We start from the raw sequence: 20586 nt of genomic DNA, 5'->3' as shown, positions 1-20586 counted from the left end.
AAATATATATAAATGATTTGATTGCACAAATTTCTCACCACCTATTTTAATGTTTCAAATCAAGTCATCCACCACGATGCATTCTGGGAATTCTGTAAATTAGCCATTTGGAATGCACTGCACATTCAAGGAACTACTTCACATGTGTTCAGGTCATATACTACATCAATTTCACGCATTTATGTGCATGTCTGAAAGTAACAAATTAATATTTCCATTCATATTCTTGTGGAGACAATCTCCAGACGTTCAAGGAGTTGTCCTGTCACAATGGAGTAGAGAAGGGAGTGGAGAAAATTCTACATTTGTGCAATGACCTTGTATTAACTTCGTAATGCCACAAATCCTTGGCCTGGTATTTGCTAACTTTTGAAGATTTAATTAGTTAGGCTTACTATTTGGTTATCCTGACTTTCTAAGAAAAAGAAGGCTGTCAAAGGAAAACAATCTTTAAGTTTGAAAATCCAGAGGAAAAAATGTGCATTAAACCACAAGACTCCTGTAAATGATAAATTCAATCCTGGAATTGCTGTTAGAGAAACATCATGAATGGAGGTTTCTCAGTGCCAAAACATAATTTTTGCTGCTTCAGTTCTAAACAGATTTTTCTGTATTTGAGCTGTCCTTTAAAAAGAAAGAAAGAAAGAAAAAACAACACAACCAAAACCCAACAAACCACCAACAAACCAAAAGCCTCCTACCAGCGATACTCATAACTAAGTTAACACTGGGTTTTTAAGTCCGGCATCCTTGACCCAGATAGGAAGAAAGGCAAGCTAGAAATCCAATACATGCACTAAGATACCCACTTGAAATTGCCACAGCTTTCTAACTGATAAAATGCTCTTCCTTAAGCTGAATAATTTTTCTAGCCTTCTCACTAAGGAGATGGAATTGAAGTCATGCTAAAAAAATGTTGATATATTAGACACTGGAAGTAGACATGTTTGCCTTTATGTTTTTGAATCATTCTTAAAAAGTAGAGAAGATTAAAAACTAATGATCAAAATATGTTTTTTCAATAGAAAGTGCAGTTTTCACAAAATCTGAATGTTCCATGGAAAAACTTCAATTTTGCCAGAGCTGTGCAGCTTTCCACTAGGGAAGATCTAAATAAAAGATTTCCTTTTAAGTTCCAGTTGACTGAAACGTAAACTTTTAAGTCACTTTTCAAAACAAACAAACAAGTAAATAAATCAGAATCCATCCTCTTAAGACTTTCAACTTGACATCTCCTTGGACACGAAAGATGGACTTTCACCATGGGGCAGAGATTACCAAGGAGCTCTACAAAGGCAACTCCAACCAGCGCAGTCCACACCTTCAGCAAAAACGTGTCACTGGGCTGGGATGAAGCATGGAAAATTTCGACCCAAAAGGAATGAGTTTGAGAAAGATACAAGCACAAGTGAAGGAGGACAGGCAGGAATAGCAGTTGGAGCTCAACCTCCGTTCCAGCAGCTCTTGCCAATGACTGTGAGTGCTAATAAGTAACAGTCCCCCTGTGCATGCCACGTGCAGCCAAGGCGAGATAGATGTGTTCGTTTCTGCTGCCGAGCAGCCCGGACCAGATACCGGCTGTGGTTGCGTTAGCAGAGACCCGCACCAGCGCTCCTCCCTCCACCAAGGACAAGGTCCCTCGGGATGCACTGCATTAAGGGCAGCACCCTACTTTGCTGAGCCTCCATTTTACAATTCCTGCAGCTGCTGGCAGCGTGGGAGTCCTACAGGCACCAGAGCTGGGGTTGGGTACCACCATCCCACGCACATCGCCTTTCTGTGTGTCCTCTCTGAGCACAGGGGCACTGTAGCACTGCCATGACTTCAGTTGGCAGCAGGAGGGGACCCACACGTAGCAGTGCTGGTCACCAGCCCTTTTCCACCTCTTCGCCTGCCAGAGCTGGTTCTGGTCAACTGAGATTTTTTTATTTTTTATTTTTTTTTTTAGAGGGAGATGTAGTTCCTACAGAGAAGAAGAGTTTCGTGGAGTCTTTCTCCCACATGCCCAGCCTCTCCCTGCCCTCCCCATGCCTGAGAGCAACCAGAGGCGATTGCAACCTGAGTCCTGGCCCAGCCCCGAGAGCCCCACACGCAGCTTCTCCCCACACACATCTCTGCTCTCCCTCCTTCAGAGCGGGACAGCTGTCCCCAGAAGGCAGCTCACAGGACAATTTTCAAACAATCCAGTATAAATGGAGTTTGCAAACCTATTTCTTCACAGTTTCTTCCTGCCCTGGAGCACCTTTTTCCTCTGTTCACCCTGCTGGGGCTCAGCAAAATGGGGGTTGTTTTCTTTTTCTCTGGAAAAAGGAAAGAAAAACAAAAAATATCAGTGTTGCCAACTCTTGCAATTTCAGTCCCACAGTACTTGATGTTTTTCTTCACCCCCTCCCCAGCTTCTTGCTCCGATGTATTATGCAAAAATCTCAGATTTCATTTTAAAAAGAGGAGAAAAGGAACAACCAGTTCATGGGCTTCCAGGTCCCAGAGAAAAGCTGAGAAACACAACCCCAGCACACACCAAAGCACCCCCTAAACCCAAAAAGCAGGCACTGGGGAACCAACTATTTTAGTTAATTTCCTTAAAAAAAAAAAAAAAAAAAAAAAAAAAAGAATAGAGAAAAAAAATAATCATGGTTTTAATCCATTCTCTTGTCCTGAAAGACCCAATAGACTTTTGAGCCCACGGTGGGGTATGTGTGTACTGCAGAGACCCCCACCATGGTGTGAGGGATCTCATAGGCAGCTGGTTGATACAGAAAGGATCAGGGCTCTGGGACAGACCTACCTGCTGAATCAGCACCTCCAGGGGACACCCACATCCCCTCCTCGCTGCAAGCCTCTACCAGTCTGGAAAACCTTTCAAAGCAAGTACAAACCAAATTAATTGATTTTGGAGCACCAGCACACATCCCATACACCTCAGCACCAGCCTGCTCTAAACACCCCCCTGCCACACACACCCTGCAGCGAATGTCAGGCTGGCTGGCAGCACGCCATGTGTCCACGGGCATTTTTACCCTCCTTTCCATGCTCTCTCCCCGCCTGGCTCCATGTCTGCTCTGCTTCCTGCTTGGCACAGGGTGCCCAGAGCTGCAGGTGTCCCCAGCAGTCACCACTCGGGCTGTTTGTCCTGGGAAACGCTCCTGGTGCAACAGCATTGCCTGATGCCAAGCCTGGCCTGGCTGCTTGTCCCCGGCGTTAGGAGCAGGGCTGTGTCTGCACCACACCTCGGCCATCAGGAAGCAGAGGGGCATAAATCTCAGCTGGGAGAGAAGGCGGCTTGCAGTTCAGCGGGTTTTGGAAGCTGCACTACGAGATGGTGCCAGAGGGTCTGTCCTTGCAGGAAAACGAGTGCACCATGTGGATTTCTCAGTAAAACAGAAGATTTGGGGAGGTCAGGACGCTGCCTGTAGATACAGATGCTCAAAGGTATGTGGTGCACACAGCGAGAAAGTGAGTGCCTTTTCACGCCTCCCTCCCATGTGGTGGGGGATCCTTTGCTGACCCCAAGGATGGGGCTTGGTCACGCTTGCTGAGTCTCCCCTTTGCACTTTCAAGAACCAGGAACCTGTGTCAGAGGGAGGCATGCTCAGATGAGGGCAGTAACTTTGGACCAGTTGGAGATTTTACTTTTCTTCTTTCTTGTTTTGGCCTTTAGAAAAAATAAATAAATTTAAAACGCAAGTCATCCAACCTGAAATATTGCGGCTGTTGCTTATATATGGAAAATATTTAACAGTTCAAGTCAGAAAACCCAAAATTCAGAGACTCAAGGGCAATCCAAAACTCCTAGGGTCTTCAAAATCAGACTAAAAATACCATGAGAACAGGCTCCCTTGGACCAGATACTAATTTACTGCAGCACTGTGAAGGAATTAAAGTCGTCCTAAAAGCACAAGCTGGGATCTGCCCTGACATTTTCATGTCATCTGCTCCCTGGTCCTCTTGTGTAGGCCATGTAGGGGTGGGCTGGAGCTTTTCGGGGCCCTGCTGTAATCCAGCAAACCTTGGCTGGTAGAACCGGCCCCAGAAGAGATTCCAGCTGGCTTAAGTTAGAGCAGCCCCGTGGCTGCTCTAACTTAAACCACCTGCCGGTTCAGTCCTGGGCCAGCGCTGGGATCTGGGAGGTATAAGTGTGGCTGAAAGCCAAATTTGCCTGCTCTCTTCCTCATCTGTCCAAGTAGGAGCCAGAGGTCCAAACCCTATTTTGGAATGGCTCTAGAACAAGGCTTCAGAGGGACACCTTTGGGCTCCTGGTTGCATTTAAAAATCCAAGCGTGGGGATTCCACCACTCTGCCCTGCCTTCCTTCCCTTTTCTCGCCACGTGCTTGCTATCACGCTATCGAAGCCCAGACACGAGGAAATGCACAAGGACAGGTTCTTTCCTGGAACAGCTGATGCCTTCTGCCCTTGTTTAACTTCCCAGGCAGCCTCTCCCCTGCAGCTCTGGCAGCTCTGCTCCTGTAGGGAACCAAGAGATACAGACCTGGCAGAGGTTTTTTCTCTTTCTAAGCAACAGAAAAAAAAAAATAAGAATAATATGTATAAAAAACAAATACACACATCACCCCCAATGACAAAATAACCTCTTGACTCTGGTTTGAGCTTTGGCCATAAGATCACAACTGATTTACACAGCCCTGATTCACCTGTGCAGAGACAGACACCTAATCATGTGCGATGGCCGGAATTACCCTGATAATACAGCCGGGATTGTCCTGCCCCTGCCCTTCCTACTTGCCTTTCGCCCTGCAGCTAGCAAAGATAATGAGTAACAGTGATATTAAACAGGGATTTGGGGGTTTCTACCTTTTTTTTTTTTTTTCCCAGAAAGTGGATAACACACTACAGTAGATAGAAAAATCCATCCGACTTTATTTAACTGTAACATTTATTAAGAGCAATGAAAAGGTCAGCGCGGAGCTCCCAGCGTATGGGCTAAACTCCTTTCCCCAGCCTTGAATGCGACAAGAAAGCAGATCCTTTAAGATGCAACTATCTTAAGCTCCCTTCCGATGGTTAAACTCTTAGTAATTCTAGGTTTTGGAGACAAACGTCAAAGCAGAGGGCTCTTCCCTTCATTATTCAAGTAAAGGCCCCATCAATATTATCTGTAATAAGAATCTGCTGTTGACATGGCTCACCCCGCAGTTCCTGTTCCAGGCAGTAGTCCCTGTCAATAGGATTAAAGTGGAGGAATGCCTTTGACAAGTCCACCGGCTGCTGATTCATTGCTGCCATCAGGCTGCCGGCTGGGAAAGGCGCTGGGCACGGTTGGCGAGCCCACCACAGCCAGCTGGGGGCAAGCAGCCCCCGGGCTCTCATTTCTGGTGCCAGAGGGGAGCAGGTTGAGATGGGGAGGAGGAAATGAGGAAAGGGACAGCCCCAGAGTGGTTTGCATTGCTCATGCCCTGCCTTGTCACCTCTGGGTGCAGCGGTGACCTAACTTTGTCCTGGAGTTCAGCCACGGGGTTGAAGGGGTTTGCTTGAGGGCCCACTGACCCTGTGGCTAAAACGAAATGGCGCAGTAAAAGCTCTGGAAGGAAAGCTCTGGGCACCAAATGCTGAACACTGCTGGAGCATATTTGGCACATCCAAACCTTGGCAACCCTGACCCATATTTCCTTCTCCTTTCCCACCCTGCTTAGCGAAGCTCCCGGTACAATGACTCTGTCATCACCCGTTGGCTCTCATGGCCCCACATTTGGAAAGCTGCTGGCTCGCCGTGCTCGCAGACTGGTGACTGAAGAGGAGGGGAGACTGGAAGGGCCCGTGCTGCACATAACAGCACCAAACTGCAGAAATAAGGAAAAAAAGCCAGCTGCCATGGAAAATCACGGTCTCCTAACCTTCTGCCTCTCAGCTCTTCGAGTGGCGCACGCGGGACACATGCGCACACGCACCAACGCCCTCAGCTTTTCCAGTGACTAAGTCCCTGCCTAATCCTCTCTGTTCCCGTCCCCTCAGGTGCTGAGGCCAGGTCAGGAAGCAGGCAGCCTAGAGTAAATAGATTAGCTCTTTTTTAAATAAAACCTCTATTATTATCCCGAGGAAAAAAAAAAAAACAACAACCCTCGTTTTCAGGAATTGTTACATTTAATTAGGCTGCAGGTTCCACTGGGCTCTACACACGGAGCCAAGAAAGCAGGAATGTCAAAATATTCTGCACAAGAGATGAAAAGCCCCGAGCCGGGTGATCCGGTGAAAGGGAGCCCTGTCAGCTGGCCTGTCAGCTTGGCCGTAGATTTTTCAAACCTAATTAAAATGATCTTTAATTTTTTCCCCCTTCTTTTTAAAGAAACACATTTTTCAGCTTTTTTTTTTTTTTTTTAATATGTATTTTTTTTTAAATCAGCCAGATTTCCTGCCTTGAGCTGGCCAGGAGGAAAGTGAAATGGAGACAGGGAGAGTCCCACAGGCACCCAGGGGTGGAAGGTGAGAGGACGGGTGGGTGCTGAGACAGCACCGTGCCCGGGGTCAGCTTGGGCAGGAAGGACAAGGCACCAAGCTCTGCCTCTGCCACCTTCAGGGGAACGGGACTTTTCAGGCTCTTTGTAAATAAACAGGAGCACCTCAAAGAACACCTGACCGCTGCACCAGTTCTCAGCAAAACTAGAATGACTTGCAGGCTCTTGAATTTTTGGCTGACAGCTCAGACCAAAAGGGCTTTCACTGCCCTGGGGTTAGAAGCTCTGATGCTTTGGTGCTGATACGGGTGGTTTGCAAATCCCCAAATGGGAGCTTTATAGGAGAGTTTGAGCTACCACTGAGTGTTGCTCACGTCCATGCCTCGCCTTCACGGGGCCCAGCCGCTCCCTCGCCACGTTCATTGTTTGCAGGGACAAGATTGTTCTGCTCTCGGAACGTGCCCCATGGAGCCCTGCAGCAAAATGGGAGCTTGCGAGGCGAGGCTGCAGCACAGGGCAGAGCAAGTCCTGAGAACCCAACCACAAAACGGGCATAAACAGGGATAAAGAGATTTAAAACGAGAAACGCTAATGCTTAAGAGATTAGGCTGATAGGTGCAGAAACACACTGCGTTTCCCCTACCACCTCCCTGTCCTGCTGTCTCCAAGAAACGTATTTGCTTATTTAAACAACCACTTTTTTTTTTTCCAGCCTGGTTTCCTAGAGAAACAACTCTTTTGTGATCGCGCCGTGGGTGTGTCTGTCTTTCTGTCCCTAATAAAATTTCTGAACTCGCTGGCCAATTTCAACCAAGTTTGCCAGAAGGGCAGAGTCCTCAAAGAAACTCACTGCTTACGAGCCTTCCCGGGGCTGGGCAGACAAGGGAAAGGCGAGCCCATGCTGAGAGAAAGGCTGCGGCATGCGCTTGTTTGATATTAAACACCAGAGCATCCAACCTTGAGCCATCTTATATGTCTCTCCACAGGAGGCTGAGCTTCCCTGAATTACCCCAGCTCAGTACGCTATAGGAGCAGCAGCAGCCGAGCTGCTTTGCACTGAGAATTTAGCACGTGTGGCAATTGATATCCCCTGCTCCTGAGAAACGCCAATAAATAGCAAGGGGAGCAGTGCCAGCAGGGTGAAATGAAGCATTTGCAGCCATAGGGCTGCACTGGCACCAGCACCAGCTCTCAGGATACCCAAGCTGGTCCTTGACCTGTCCTGCACCAAAGTCACCCCCCGTGCACCAAGGGGCAACCCCTGCTTCTCGCAGCACCCTGGCTGGTGCCCTGCTTGGGCATGGAGGAGCCCAGCTACTGTGGGAGTCAGCAACTTGTAAACTGACCACTCCTGACCCAGGATCAGCTGGTGGGATGGATGCTCCCATGAAGTCAATCTCCTATAGCATCAGTTTTCAGCCCTCATTTGTACTTTAACATCTCTTTGGGAATGGCCAGCTGCCAGCACCTCTTTCTTCTGCAGCTGCCTGGGGATGCTCCTGGCTGGGGCAGGGGCTGCCCTGCTCCTACTGAGCTGGGGTGCAAGCGGACAGGAGGTGCCGGGGAGCACAAGGGGTGAATTAACAGCCCCCACCTCAGGCTGCTCAGTGCCAGCACAAGGGAAAATTCTGATTAAGAGTCTTTTTTATTTATTTATTTTTTTTTTTAAGGTTGGGTTTAGTGCAGGCAGATTTAGGATGCACTAAGTGAAAGGGAAAAAGAAGCCAAGGGAGCTATCAAGGGTTTGGCTGTGGCAATGAGTGCCTGCTGTCCAAGCCAAGGAAGTAAACAGAGGAGTGAGCAGATAAAAGGACATTTCAAAGGGCAGTGTCTCAGTTTCAAAAGTCTTGCTCCTCATTCCACTTCTTTTAAATTTGGGAATCTCCTCCAAACATCAGAATCACCCACTTCACTGTAATGTCCCGGCACTTCCCCATCCCTTCTCATCAACCCCTTGCTATCTCATCAGAAACACCCACTAAAATACATCATAAAACAGAGTCTCCTGGAGCAACACAACACCTCGAAGGCAGCCCGGCAGGCTTTCCCATGCCATTTCTCAGGGAAAACTCCCCCGGCTGACCTTCGGCAGGGCAGGACCGCGTACCCATGGAGGCAAAGAAACACAGCCTTGCGCAAGGCACTGCAGGGGGGACGGATGGGTGGCTTCGCCCCTCAGCGACCAAGCCATGGGTGCAGGGTCTTGCGTGCCTGAGAATCATGTCCCGAAGGGAACAGATGGAGCTGGCATTTTCAGGCCCCTGTGACTGGCTGCCCAGCGGGTAATTTAGCAAAGGGAGGGCAGATAATTTCCTGCCGGACTGGTCTGCTGCAAGGGTCCATCCCCTCCGGGGTGGCCAAGCCTGGAGGTGCAGGAGCCAAACACTCTCCCTGCTTTTATAACAGGGCTGCCTCCCCACGCTGCCGTCACCGCCGGGGCCGTAAGACATGGCAGGCTCTCCCCCGCAGAGGGTAAAAAGTCAAAAGGGTATTAAGCTGTCAGATTGGGGCAATTTATGTGTATAAACAGAGCCCTGTTTTGCTGATTTACGCCCTGATAGCGCACGGCCCACAGGTAACGAAGGCGGCACATCCCCACATCTGCCGGTGGAAGCAGTCGGGATTGACTGACCCATAAAACTGCGAGGCCTGGAGTTATCTGCCTTCACATCTACATGCACACACGCAAACAGCCGCGGCCAGCGAGTGCTCGTGGAGTAACACGATACAAGCAATAAACGCTTTCCCCCAGCAAAAGTTGGGAGGGAGATTAGATAAGGCGGCTAAAACAAACTTTAACCACCATGGTGGGAGCTCGGCCGGCCTGGCCCCTTATATGGCTGGGTAGGCCACGGTGCGGATGGCCCAAGTCACGCAGGGACAGCTGCCCCTTCATGAGAGAAATAAAGGGGCTGCAGCTGCCCCAGAAACCTTGGGCCTTTCCCTAATCATTGCACCAAGAAAGCAGGTTGTCCCCAAGCACCAGCACCCATGGGTGGGACCGACAGGGGCATGGGCTGGTGCCTGCCCCCAGCTGAGGCCGCGGGGCAGCCTTTGCTTCCCACCACCACGATTCATGCCTTCACATCATCGCGCCGCCGCGGGGATGTGAGCGGCTGCTGCATTCCCATCCTGCCCAGCAGACTTCAGTGTCAATTGCATGCTTAAGGCAAAAATAACAATTGGAAAAAATAATTGCATTTATCATGTTGGCGACTCGGCCAGCTACATAAGAATGTTACATAGCAAAACCACAGAGTTCAGCCTGTTTCCACATAGGCAGCAGAACAATGACTGGCAGGAATCCCCTCACATCAGACGCTGGTGTTTAACTCAAGCAAATCTTCTCCCAGCATCTCCAATCCACTGACCTGGGATGCTGCAGGAGCCCAACAGGTGAGCCTGAAGCTGATGGAGACACTGCTGGTCAGAGGACAACTCCCAACAGCAGCTAAGCAGGCAGGAACGCCGCAACAGACTTGTTCTCAACTATTTTGTCAACAGAGGCTTGGAAAGAGGTAGGAATAAACCTTGCAAATGACGCCGTGACTCGCAGGAAATTAAACTTCCCCCGCTCCAGGCAGCAGCGATGGGTGACAGATTATTGAAGAGGCAAATGACGGCTCTTCCAGTGTCACCATGGGCCAGGCTGATAGCTGAACTGCAGCGTGCCTGAAACAGTGACTTTCCGCCCTGCACAGCACTGAGAGATGTTATTTCAGCCTAGACTTGCCTTCTGTGCTTAGCCTAACTCTGCTCATATGTAACCTGGCCGCTACATTCGCATGCTGCTTTCCTGCATAATTTAGCTCATTGGGGTTTCGCGAGCATGCTGTTACCCTGCTTTGTTGGTGTGTAGGGGGATTTAACATCACACAGCTCCCTCCTCAAGGAACCCAGGCAAGAAAAGCAACCGAGAGCCCAATGTTATGAAAGGCTTCCTCTCTTCTTATGGCTGCCACAGAAATCCTGCTCATGCTCACCGACTGTGGTTACTGGTACGCCTCTCTGCAAGTCACATCAGGTCAGGATCCAAGCAGAAACCAGCTCACCAAAACAGAGCCTGCCCGAGCCCCTGCACATCCAGCTACCAGCTGGTCGCATGGACACTCCATCCAACACCAGAGACGAGATGGGGTGGGGAAGGAAGAGTGATGCTGCCCCTTTTGGATGCAGTGCCCAGCTGGATGAATGAAACAAAACATGAAATATCCCCCAACAGCCTTATAAGCAAATGTAAGCTCAAACACGTCCCTCTGGGATACAGCTTTCAATGCCTTCTAACTCTATACTGTGGAAATTTTGTCAGTTGTAGATTCCCTGAAACCACATTATATTGGTATAAGAACATCAAAATGAATCTCTATTTCTCTACAGGATATAAACGGTCAGCAATAACTGAGCTACCATTTGTCAATGCATTCCCCATGCCTGATCCTGCAAAATGAAACTCATCAGCCTAAGTTACTGTCAAGATGCAGTAGGGGCATCCCTGGCAACAGCCTGTTCTTTTCAACAAATCTTGAACTGCTTTAAATCTTGTTTAACAAACAATTTAACACACAGAAACACCAATGCAAACATGCCTAGTCCAATCTTAAGTACACCCTGGGAATACAGGTTGTTGTGGACATCCGTCTCCTCCAGATCTTGCTGTGCTGGGTGATGCTGTGACCATGAGGTGCGCATTGCCAGCTTGCTGGGAAGGCTGCCACCCCACAAACCCTGGTGGCTATAAGCCCTTCCAAGTTGAGATGGACAAGAACCACATGGCTGGGAAGTCTGTGGGTAAGGGAATGCTTCAGCCAGCACAGCTGCTGCAGGGTGAATGCCTATCTAGAGCCTTGGAGTCACACCCAACATACCCTACAGCACCTTTAAATTAATTTTGAACTGTGCATCCAGGAAGGTATATTACACTGGTCTAAAAATCACTTTTGGCTTATTTCACCATTGTGTGCAGACCAGGACAAAAGGTACCTAAGAACTCCAGGGGAAATCGCACCTCCCCAAAAGTGCTGGCATTTTTGATACTGACCTCAACGTGAGCAGGACCTCAGCTTTTACTTATGTGCAGACGTCCATCACCAATCCAGCTATGCCACTGTAGCGATACAGGTTCAACCCTGCTGAGATGGTGGTGCTCCATAAGGAGGTGTGCCAGAAGTTACCAAGCCTGGACAAAGCTCCTGATGACGTAACTTAAGTCCTGATGATGTTCCCTGAAGCCTTAAGCTGAAGCCTTACTCCCCCCCATCTGAATGCCTCCACACTCAATTTCCAGTTGCTGTGCACTGATCTAGACAAAATCCTCTCACCTGCTTCGCTCTCCACATCTACAAACTGGAACCATCTCCACTCATTGCCCTGGTGGATCAACAAATAGTGTCACACAGGGCTTTGCCACCCTTCCAAGACACCTCCCTAGCCCTTCCCTGAACCCTCTCCAAGGCATTGACATTTTAACTCACCGCAGCAGCACTGGCACCAGGAGCAGATGTACCACATAACCCGCTCAGACACAGCCCAGCATCAGGAGCATCCCTTCACCAGGTGACTTTGGCCCATGTCCCCAAAAGTTTCTTCAGCATCCTGCAATCCCGGAACCCCCTGTCCCAGAAGCACAGCTTTTATCCTTTGTTCTTGCATATACCTGCATCACCATGTTTGTTGTTTGCTTAAGCCTGGCTCCCCAAGCTCTCCGTATTCCTCTATATCAGTGACCTTTCCTCCTCTTTATTTACTGCTTCCTGGCTTGTTACACCATCAGTAGACCACATCAGTGGTGATTTTACATTTTCTTCCATGTCATTGATAAAGATATTAAATGCACGAATACTGGAGGGACCTTGCTACAAACACAGCTGGCAGATGATTTACAGTTACATTTGGAGACCTGTCAGGGAGCCAGGTTTTAATCCATTTAATGCACACCCTCTTGATTTTATACTGCTCTAGATCCTTAATCAAAATGTCATGTGGTACCCAGTCAAATGTCTCACAGAACCCTTGTATGCTACTATCACTTTTATCAACTAAACCAAAGTGAGACATCACGTTCTGTTTTCCAGGAACTCATGCTGATTGGCATTAATTACAATTTTCCTCCTTTAATTGCTCATGGACTCCCATGAACAAGGACTAACTTGTACCACGAAGCATACCACAAGCAGCATCTCTCTGACTCGTCTTTGGTCACAGAGCATGATTGGGAGCACTGTGGGAACAGGTATCCCCCCAAAACCCAAAGCTGGAGATGGGGACGGGCACAAGGTGGCACAGAATGGGGACCACTGAAACAGCCATAGTCCTGCTGAAGGTTTTGCCTCTTCCAAAGGGCTGGAGAGGCAGATTAGCTGCTCCTGTCTCAGGCACTAAAGGAGGGATGTGAAGAGCAGCTCTGGCTGACAGGGGAATCAGCCATCACCTGTCTTTGCAATAGCCCTGAGGTCCATGCTGCAGCCACCTTCTGAGGAAAAAAAAAAAAAAAAAAAAAAAGGAAATGATCAGGACAGTCTTTTTTTCGTGAGCAAATGGGTGATACAAAGTGCTTAGATCATTGCAAGAAGGCCAAAGCTGTTTATTCCGTATGCAGATGAGACTGAAGCATGCTTCTAGCAATAACAGTGGATATTATCTTGCTATCACAGATATTTGGTTCCGTTCCTTGAAAGTTGGAAGTAATTTCACTCACTCCCCCATGAGTCAATGCCTTGTTTTTTTCAGCTCTCCAAGTGAAGTTTAGAGGGCAGCCCTACAGCACCTGCCCTGATACTGGAACCTCTAGCACCATGAGTTTTTTGGTTTTTTTTAAATCTACAAATCATAGTCCAAGTCTCTCAAGTGGAAGTAATTTCTTCATTAAGGAACCACAGATAATAAAAGGAAACAGGAATTTTTCTTCAAATATCCAAAACATTTTGATGTAGTCAGTATTTCTTAAAAATCTGGAGCAGAACAAGAGGTTTTGTTCAACTCAAGACAATCTTTTGAGGGAGATACTATTTGTTTTATTTCTAATGATTTAATTAAAGCTAAAGGAAATTTCTAGAAAAAATATGTTTCATGTTGTATAGGAGAAGGACAGAAAATACACTGTGAGGTTCTTTCCATGCAACAGTTCAGAGATGAGGTCACTAAGCATTTCAGCATCACTTATACTGCATTTGTTTATTTGCTACAAGTGTTTTAGCTAGGGGATTTTTTGTGATCTCCAGTCCTGGAGAAATACTACTGGAGCTGTCTCTTTTTGTTGTGCAATCCTCAGTTAAGAGCAGCTGCCTAGAATAGAGATGATAACCTCACTACTACCACAAAAATAATTCCCATATACGACCTGCTTGGAAGAAAGAGGCATCCAATGTGACTACCTAAAAAGCCCTTTCGAAGTTTAAATTTCCCAGTCCTTTACATCCAGGAATGAAAAGCAGAGGAGGGTGGGAGACAAGACTGCATCTCCCCAGACAGGGACCGCATTTCCCCTCCTCCACTCTCCACTCATCCCACTCTGAAGAAAAGGGTTGTGCTGGGCAGTAGAGATGTTTCCCTGCTTACTATACACAGGCTCTTCTCTGTCCCAGGGAGCAGCGCAGCAGACAGTGGTTTTCAGCTGTAAGAGAATCTCTGGCCCTGCATTTTTCATCCTTCCTCTGCTTAAGGCGAAGACTTGGCAGGACATGCTGGAAAAACACAAAGGATATCATAATCTCGGGGTTAATGGCTACACTGCTGAAAACTTTGCAGAGCCTTTGACTTATCTCATTAGCGAGCCCGAGAGCTGCTCTGGCATTAGATGTCACCTATGCATTTGAAACAATCTCCAACATCAATAAATCTCAGCAAGCATCCCCTTGCTACAAACCAAGTGCCTGCGAGGGTGCTAATCCCCGGCCAACATTCGCTTGACTAAATTATTTTTAAAAGATGATGCAGCTAATACTCCTTATTCCAGAGAATCCTGCATTGTTTTCCTTGCAAATTGCTCCTCCAAAAGGATAAAAGCTACAGCCTCTCGCTTCCCTTCCCAAAGGAGCCCTTCTCTGCTGGAGCAGCGGCCCGCAAAGGAAGCAAGGCACATCGGGTGAGCCCCAGCTCAGTCCTCAGCTGTGGTGAGCCCGGTGCCACCGGTAGGTGTGACACTTTGGTGGCTGTGCCTGCATCTAATTACGACCGGCTCCTCGCGCTGTGCCTGGTGCTGGCGGCTGCAGCCCTCGGTGTGGATTAGGACGTCCCTCTGGCAGCGAGCGCGGCAGTGCCGGGGAGCAGGAGCGAGGCCACGCAGGAGTCAGCGGCATTGAAGGGCTCTGTGCTGGCAGAACAATGGGTTTGCTCCAGGCGCAGCTACTGACTTTTAACAGCTCTGTGCCAGTAACCCCATACGGGATTGCATCATGGAAAATCCTAGTGGAAAGCCAGGAACAAAGGAAAGATGTCAGACTGCTTTTAAAAAAGACTGTGTTCTCCAGGCAGAGGAAGCCCTTTGGTGGCTGGGGTGGGAAGGCGCAGCCAGAGGAACCTGGGCTCCCCGAAGGACTCGAGGCGAATCCGGAGACATTCTCCAGATGGGGGAGCAGAGAAAAGGGCAATGCTCAGGAGGCTTTGCCTCGCTCTGCAGTGCTCGTGCATTGTCTAGGGATGAAGAGTGTGTGTCTGTGTGGAAAAAATTCCAGCGCTGCATCCCTTTATTGAATTGTCCCATGGTCCCTGAAGAGTCCAGAGTGCCCATCAGGACAGACGATGCGACAATGCCCATAAGCTACCGAGCTCTCATCTCTGGTCCAACATCCCCAGAAAGGGAGCCAGGCGAGGAACTTGTCCCTGGGAGCCAGGGCTGGGGACACTGACTGGACTCCGGCCAGGCTCGGCTAGCTGGAAAGCACCCAGGGCTGGTTTTGTAATGGTGTGTGACACCATCCCCAGGGAAAGCCCAGGCAGAGCTGCGGCAGGAGGGTTTGGGCAGGAGAGGCTCTGCTTTTCGGTATGGAAACACAGAAAAAGGTGCAGACAGAATCCCCACTCTGTTTCTACAGGGTTCAAAGCTGTAAATGATAACGCATGGCGAGCCTGATGGAAAATCTTTTTTTTTTTTTTTTTTTTTTAAGGTATAGAAAAGCAACACTACTGATGCAAGTCTGGAAGAGAACAGCCAGCTAAAGCACCCTACACTGCCCAGCCATGGGCTGGTTGCTGCATGCAGCACAAAAAATACATGACTTCTGCTCTGATGGTGTCTAACTCAAAGACAGAGCTGCTTCTGTCCTGGTTTTCTAATTCTAACCTGGTCTGTCTTTAAGGGAGGGCATGCAGAAGGACCACGTGGAGCAGGTGTTTGAGAGTTTCTGGTTCCTCCTTTGCTACACCTCCCCAGCTCTGCCACCCAAACACCCTGTGTCTCCTCTGCTCTGAGGACAACCCAAAAGCCAGCACAACATGCTCAGATCTCATGGCAGAAGGAAAGCACCTAGGTACCATGCAGAGAAAGGAGGCAATGGAGGCTGCAAGCAAGCCTGGAAAACCAGCCTATTTGCATTCTCATTAGCTATACGGGAAACAGTGAGGAAGATTTTTTTGGCAACGAAGCTAGCCATTGACTTGCTCACTTGGCTGAAAGGCTGATGCCAAGGAGCAGCAAAGCGAAGCAAGAGAGCTGGCCCGGAACCAGGGGATTTTGCAGAGCTCTCATTTTGCATTCATTGCCCTTAGTCCAGGGGTCTTAAGTGTCGTCAGTTTTAGGGCACGAGTGAGAAACTGGACTGCAAAAGCAGCTCTTCCCTATTTGCATACAGGCATCTCTGCCATTCCCTTCCACTTCAGCCTTGGCCAAGCGGCCTGGAATTTGGATAGGAAAGCCCTCCAGAACTCCAGTACTCCTGCATTTGGGAGGACGTGGCCCTGGCTGGCAGGGGCAGGAGCGGCGGCTGGCCCCATTCTGGCAGCACGGCTGTGCCTGCAGCACCCGGCCAGTGCTCACTGCTGCGCTCAGGCTCCAGGAGAGCTCTACTGATCAGCCAGCTCCTCCAGGACACAGCAGTCACCATAATCCTGGCGGCACCGCTGGGTGATAAATAACTGAAAGCATTGCTCACTCACCTGGGAGCCCCCAAACGTATCGGGCATCTCAATTGCTCTGTCCTTGTCATCTCCAAAGACAATGCCTCCAGCAGAAGCAGCACACCCTGCCCATTCCATACGGTGCTCAGGATGCACCTGCCCCACCACAAACACCATAGAGCAAAGGCAGCCTGCAGCATGAGCACCGCTGCTCTTACAGTGCTGTGTGTGACTTTATGTGGCATATTGCCTATTAAGACTTGCTACTGTGGGCTGCAAGCAACAAAAATAGATGTTTTAAAACACCCTAAGAAAGCTTGACAAGAAATTGGAAAATCTGATGTCAGCTGGGAAGAGAGACCCTGTTCCCAGCAGCTCCACTGAAGGCTCGGAGGTGGCTACCTGGCGTGGAAGCTGTTTCCCCTAACTGCCCATTCAAACAAATAGCTTAGATTTGCTCTGGCTTCATTCACACGCTTTTTATGTTTACTTTACCAATAATATTCTAACAAAGGCATTTACTGTCAGGAACATTTACAGAAATGGCAAATAATAGAGACCTCATAAACACAGCAATTCAGACCAGAATCTGGATCTGAAAGTCACGTACTACTATTTAAGAGAAGAAACAATGCCGTGTGAACATTCACCCAAGCCAAAGTCACCAGCACAGCTGAAATTTCAACCATTCAGTAGCAACGGGTTCATTATCAAGATATATTGCCTGAATTATTTCTAGATGTTATTCAGAGAATTATTTCAAATAATTAATATATGTAAGAAAATAACTGGCTCTGAACAGAAGAATTAAACTTGTCACATTAGAGCTGAATAAATGCCCTGCAGCTATTCACTGCCCTGCTTTTGGATACACTAATTGCCCCAGATCCAATCTTTAACCCCGTTGGGGCTGAAGGAAACATTCTCCTGGGGCTCTGTGTGCTGTGGCTTGGGACACGATCCCGGGGATGCTGACCTGTTCTCTGTAGGGGGACTGTGGCCTTATCTCACGGGCTCTCCATTGTATTTGGAGGAGGAGACTCGCAGTTTGGCCTTTCACTTACCCTGGGGTAATTCCTGTGGTCTTCAACAGAGCCATAGGAGGAGATCCACGCCAGGTTTGGTCTTGTCCTGGGTCATTGTTCCAGCATCTCAGGGAGGTGCAGGCAGGAGCAAGCAGGATCGGGCGCTCGTGGCCAGTGGGACAGACAGAGCTGCTTTTCTGGGCTTGGTGCTGCTCCTACCGGGCAAAAGGGAGCCTGGGCAATACACCTGAGCACAGGACATGCATGAGGGAACAAATCATGACACCGAAATCCTTGTCTGTGCTCCCTCACAGAGCAATGCAATGTCCCTGCAGGGAGCCAGGACCCCAGAGCACGCTACCAGTGGGTCCTGGGCTGGGACCATCCTGGCACCTGCCCTATGGGAAAGGGCAGATGTAAGGCTGCGGGACTGGGGCAAGAACCACAGATCCAGGCATTTTGATAACACCTTCACCAACGGTTTTTGTTTATTGTTTTTGTTTTAAATGCCCACAGTACCTCAGAGATGCCAGAAAACCATTGCACCTCTCCATGCCCACAGAGACACACAACCCGATCAACCTCCATTTGCACCAGGGGTGACTTGCATCCCACGGGCCATACCCTTCGGCCACACAACCCCTCCCCATTACCTGTACGAGCAGCCTTGTCCCAGGGATTCCTCCAGCACACACAGCATTGCTTGAGGAGTGAGGGTGCAGGACCAGGCTTCAGATGGAGAATAAAGAGAGAGACATTAACAAGTGGAATAACTAAGGAAATGTTTACGTGGTTGGTAAGCAGGTGCCTTGGTGGCTGCAGTGTGGCCATGGCACTCACTGTTCCTTGTCCTGTTCTTATCAGGCCTTGATCCCATCTCATGCGAGCCTGGAGGATTGGCTTGACTGAGGGCAGGACTGAGCACTGAGCAGCCCTAGGTTTTAAGCTCCCCAAACTGACCTCTGTGGGCAAAGACTTTGCACTATTAGGACCTGAAAATGCATTTGAGTATGCCCTTTCGCAAAGGGTTGACCCCACACATGCAGCTCACAGCCTGGGGGTATCCGATGCCCCAAACCCAAACAGAGCCCCAAGAGCCAGGATGTAACTTTTCTGCCACCAATTCCACCGACAATCAACAAAAAAAAGTAATAGTGATAACTGGGAGGATCTGAAAGAGGTCCTTCGGTGCTCCCCCAGCTTCCCCCCCCCCTTTTTTATTTGCCTGAGTGACAGAGGATTTAAATGCAAAGTGGATCTAATGCACACCCTGAAGTCGGCTGGCAGTATGCAAATGACCTGTCAGATTAAAATCTGAATGAAAGAGATAACAAGCTTATCTTCATAACAAAAGGCTCTTACGGGCAAACTATTTGACGCAGTGTTGATGTTTGTTTTAACCCGTGGACTTTGGGCAGCGCAATATTTCTGGGGCTCTGCTCCCCTCCGCTTTGCTCCGCACGCGTGTGCGTGTGTGTGTTTGCACGGCAACAAAGGCAAGTGCTATGAGAATCAGAAAATTAGGGGGGCAGAAGCCTAGGGAAGGCTCCAACAGTTGATTTCAAAGTCTTTTTCGGGGGGTGGCTCTGCAGAGCCGGTGCCAAACAAGCCAGCAATAGGTCAGCTCACGCCTGCGACCAGCACTACAGCTGCAGTGAGAATAAGCAAACACAGCAGCAGGGGAAAGAATTAACGGGGGGTGCTGGGGGCGAGCCGGGCGATTTATTCTTCTGGCACGTGCGGAGGGGCTGGGGCTGGATCAGCTGTATTTATTCTGTTGAAAGGGGAAAGAAAAGGAGGCAAAAGAGCAAAGCAAGTTTCATCGCACCAGAGAAAACAAAGATTTTCAATAACTCCCCCATCACCACCCCCCTCCCTGGAAAAAAAGGGGGAAAAGGGAGAGAAAAAATAAAAAAAGCTGCAGGTGCTTGCGAGGGGTCTGTATAGAAGCCACGCGGGGAATTAGCAACTGAGGCAAGTTGCCTTTGGAAAAGGAATCGGCCCTGAATAGATTTGCATTTCTTAATTTAGGGATCATCAGCAGGCAGGAGGCACAGCGAGCATCCCTCGTGCAGCACCCGGGCTTCAAAGCGAGGAGGGACGCGTGGCCGGGAGGCCCGGGCTGCGGGGCTGGCTGAGCTCCTGCTGGGACAGGCTGGAGCCACCCGCAGCCCCTGCTGCCACCCTGCTTTATCCTCCTGGGACAATGAGGAGCCTGTGAGCCCTGAACGATGTATCCCTCACCCAGGGGTGCCACGACCAAAGCCTCCTTTCTCAGGGGCTTCCCAGAGCCCTGAGCCCCTGCAGTTCGTGCCCGCTGCTCTGCTCTCTCCCTGCAGAGAAGTGAAAGCCCATGGAGAGGGAGAAAGTCTTCTCTTAGAGCCTCTGCATAGTCTTCAGGCCTTCTTTAGAAGCTTTCCCACGTGCTGGAAATCACAGGGGACAGCAATGACGTGCTTTTGCCACGAGGGTAGTGGCAGGAGCCTGTCCCAGACCATGAAACCAAGGCAGTGCCACCCAGCTCAGGCAGTGCTCTCCACTCCTTGCAGGGACAGCGAGTCCCAGCTGCACCTTACACCACCCTTTCCTAGCAGTCACAGGGAAAACCTGTCCCCTTCCACTCAGTTTTGGCAATTTGGAAACTGGTTCTGCCAAACGTGCTCTAAGCCCCATGCAGCCACTCCAAATTCATCAAAACGTAGTTTTCCACATTCTCTATGGTAAGGAGCGCCTTGGTGGTGCAAGGAAGTCAAAATAAACAACGGATAAATGGTGTAAGGAAGCTCCTCAGCCAAATTAAATTAGTTGGGTAACTCCCAGCTCTCAGACCCAAACAGCCAAGGAAATTTGGTCAAGTTCTCCTATTGCAGTATGGCAGTTCTGGAGGTAGAGGAGAGGCTCCCCAAAGCCCCATCTGCTTCGCAGCTTTACCTTCTGCATCGCTACTCCTTGTAGGAACATGGGCTCTTCAGACCCAAAAGATTAGAGGGCTAAGATTAGGAGTCACAAACCTGTGCAACGTGCTCTGTCTGCTAGGCAAGGCTCCGAGGAAGAACAGACCCCTGACGTGTCATTGGCAACAAAGTCCTTGGAGCAGAAA

General features: G+C 49.2%; 1 protein-coding gene across 19 annotated transcripts in view; it reads right to left on the bottom strand.

Moving 5' to 3' along the window:
• The window catches only part of LOC309881842 (uncharacterized protein), a 97084-nt gene that overhangs the window by 62613 nt on the left and 13885 nt on the right, over positions 1 to 20586 (bottom strand). For 18 of the 19 annotated variants that reach the window (XM_082768294.1, XM_082768284.1, XM_082768293.1 and 15 more), the window contains 5 exons: positions 18140 to 18215; positions 17526 to 17733; positions 2964 to 3655; positions 2789 to 2859; positions 2208 to 2300 (listed from right to left, as the gene is read on the bottom strand). The gene's annotated coding sequence lies outside the window, so the exon portion shown is untranslated. Of the gene's footprint in view, positions 1 to 2207; positions 2301 to 2788; positions 2860 to 2963; positions 3656 to 12896; positions 14091 to 17525; positions 17734 to 18139; positions 18221 to 20586 lie in introns of those variants that run through there. The other variant, XR_014318201.1, reaches the window with a different exon arrangement.

This window comes from Aythya marila (genome assembly GCF_965140915.1).
Source record: "Aythya marila genome assembly, chromosome: 10".
Lineage (NCBI taxonomy): Eukaryota > Metazoa > Chordata > Aves > Anseriformes > Anatidae > Aythya > Aythya marila.
This window is presented reverse-complemented; position numbering and strand designations above follow the sequence as displayed.